This window comes from Helianthus annuus, chromosome 4, assembly GCF_002127325.2.
Source record: "Helianthus annuus cultivar XRQ/B chromosome 4, HanXRQr2.0-SUNRISE, whole genome shotgun sequence".
Lineage (NCBI taxonomy): Eukaryota > Viridiplantae > Streptophyta > Magnoliopsida > Asterales > Asteraceae > Helianthus > Helianthus annuus.
Genome location: NC_035436.2, coordinates 16,047,142 through 16,050,359, shown reverse-complemented (window position 1 = coordinate 16,050,359; position 3,218 = coordinate 16,047,142). Strand labels below are relative to the sequence as shown.

General features: G+C 32.3%; 1 long non-coding RNA gene across 1 annotated transcript; it reads right to left on the bottom strand.

The window, feature by feature from the left end:
- Positions 1-379: 379 nt before the first annotated feature.
- Positions 380-2,227, bottom strand: LOC118491722. Its single transcript, XR_004892093.1, has 3 exons — positions 1,930-2,227; positions 1,013-1,110; positions 380-515 (listed from the first exon to the last, which is right to left on the bottom strand). It is a non-coding gene; the product is annotated as an uncharacterized LOC118491722 (long non-coding RNA).
- Positions 2,228-3,218: the final 991 nt, after the last annotated feature.

Genomic DNA, 3,218 nt, shown 5'->3' with positions numbered 1-3,218 from the left:
TATGCATAGTGTATTAAGTAAGCATGTATGTAGTACGAACATTCTGTTGCGGGAATAAGCTGTGATAACCTGATTAATGTATGTCATGGTTAACTGTTATAGTTCGGACAACAATGTGCAGTGCAACCTGTGTATTATGTAACAAAATACGTGATTTAATACGATGCCTACTTGTGTAATGTGCGTGTAGAATATAAAGATTTAAGTGGTACCTAACTAAATGTTAATGGTATCCATGTTAGGATTGTTTAAAGCAAATTGATCACATAACTAGTCTTACCGAGCAAAACCAAGGTGAGTGTCACACCCCAACCGATGGCGGAAACATCGGGATGAGACGAACAAATTGCTCAAAACAACATAACACTAAATGTGACAATATAATTTAAATTCAATTTCATAAATGCTAAAATGTCATACATTGTTCAAATAAACCAACAAGATTCCAACATAGTTTATTTCTAGGTGTGTTTCTAATCCACCTAACTTGATTCTTGAATTCTTCATCTATCAACCTGCAACATGTATTAAAATAACATCAACAAAAATGTTGGCGAGTATACAAGTTTGATACATAGCATAGTAGCATAAAATGTTTAAATACTCATATCCAACACGAATAACATGATCCACTTTGCCTTTCCCAATAGACTAGCGGGAAGTTAACACGTTCAACTTGTTCAATACGTTCAACTTGTTCAGTACGTTCAACTTGTTCCATACGTTCAACTTGTTCCATACGTTCAACTTGTTCCATACGTTCAACTTATTCAATACGTTCAACTTGTTCAATACGTTCAACTTGTTCAATACGTTCAACTTGTTCAATACATTCAACTTGTTCAATACGTTCAACTTGCATAGCATATGAGATTAACAAGCAGCGAAATGTTTCGTGTTTAAATGTGGATAGAGTGTAAATATAACAAGTTTCAAGTGTTGTGTAATTTGAATATAGAATACATGTTGCACCCAAAGTGTTTAAAACGAAAATGGGATCGAGTATACTCACCTTAGATTGCGTTGCGTTTCTTAGAAAGAGATTAGAGTAGAAGGTTTGAGATTATCCAAAAGATTGCAAGAAGTTGCAACGAGCGCAAGAAGATTACCCTATTGTGTTTGGGAATTCGTTAATACTAGTTGGTGATTATGATGAAATTAACGTTGAAATAGAAATTCTAGATTTCTAACTTGTAAATTATTGTCGAATAATTATGTCAATGAAAATAGGCTTTAATAATGATAATAACAATATGATGTTTGTAATAATAATAATATCTCGTAACAAACTTGATATATAGAGAATATATAAAATTTTTGATTTAATATATATACGTTACTAATGGTAAAATATTAATTAATATATATGTATACTAATAGAATTTTATGTTTATTATTAAATATAATACCATTTGGGTCAATGTATTAATTATAAAAATACTGATTTTAATTAAATATATATGAATCTTATTTACAAAGTTTAAATAATTAATATGACAAATATTATATTTATAATAATTCTGAATATAAAACCAGAATTTTTTTTAAGATTAAATAATAAATCTGATTATTATTTAAAGTCTAATAATAATACTGATTTTATAAAAAAAATCAGATATACTAATGTTAATAATATTAAATCTGATTTAATAGTAATATTGCTGATTAATAATTACTAAAAATAATCATATAGGTTAATAATAAAACTGATTATTTTTAATAATAAAATTAATATTCTGACTTTATATTTAGGAATAATATATATCACTTCTGATTACTAATACTAATAATGTTTGTAATAGTAATATAATAATAATAATAATAATAATAATAATAATAATAATAATAATAAAAACAATAACAGTGACTATATAAAAGCATGAAAGAACGAACAGAAAGGAAGAAAGGAGGGAAGAAGAAAAAGGTTACCGGACGTGCGTCTTCTCCGGCGACGTCAGTGGTTTCAGGCGGCTTTCCGACTACTTCGTCTTCTCCGGCGTCTCGGTTTCTCTTCTCCGGTCTCCTTCTCCGACGAAGCTAACAGTAGTGGTTCCGGCGCGTTTGAGTGCGGTTTCCGGTTAGGTGGGGTTGTCTCCTCCGGCGAGTTCCGGCGGGGTGCGGAGGAGCAGAGAGGGTTTTGTGGTCTCGGTGGTGGTGAGTGCCGGCGGTTGCAGGTGATCCGAAAAAGGTTGCGAGTGTGAGTTTGGAAGTGAAGGCAAGTCGATATTTATAGTGTTACGGATCTCGAAGAAACATGGAAACGATTTGTGATTTGGTTTGAAGAAAGGAAAACGCGGCCAGAGGGGATGTCAATCCCGGGTAATCAGTAATCCCGTAAGAAAGGAAACCCAGCTGTCGACGGTGGTGATGGCTAGTCTTGTACGCGTATTCCCTTTTTGGCGGTTGAATAAACAGGTTTGAATTCAAAATCTTTTATAAGAGTTATCAGGTTGCCTTAATTAATCGAATGAGGCCTTGGGCCGACTGGTTAATGTGTTCGGGTGTGTGCGTGTAGACGCGGGTTCGATCCGGTTCCAGGGGTTAAACCCCTTTTTGTTTCCCTTTTTGATATTAACTGAGGTTAACTGAGTTTTCTAACTCAGTTAATGGGATCCTTTATAAAAGTTAACCAAGTTAATGTCACAAGGCTTTAACTAACTTGGTTAGTCCAAACTACTAAAAATCTAATAAAATTCCTTTTTATTTATTTATTTCATAAATTTGATAAAAAAAATATAATGTATTTATTTAATTAATTAAGATATTAATTAATTATTTAATATTAATAAATGTTGTAATTATTTGTTTTAACTCAAATTTCAGGTAATCTACCAGATTAACGTACGAATTCTCGATTTTTGTCCGGTTTAGGGTAATCTCTTGATAATACTTGTTTCGAGAGCCAAGATTAGGATATATTTCCACTGTTTTTACGTGTTTGACATAGTTTAACGTGCTTTCAAGTGTAATAACATAACATAGTATCAAAACAAGAATATGATCAAAACGATGCACTTTTTCATTATGATTCAAGTCTCGAAATACAATAGAGTAAACTGAGAGTACAATTGTCTGAAATTAGAAAGTACAACCCATAAGGCTATAAATGGAAAGATCAAAAACGCGGAGCGTTACAGTGAGTTCATTGCTCTTTTCTCAAGCATGGATCCCAGTGAAGGGATAACGGGTAACGTTCCGATGAGGAATGCATGGGTAAT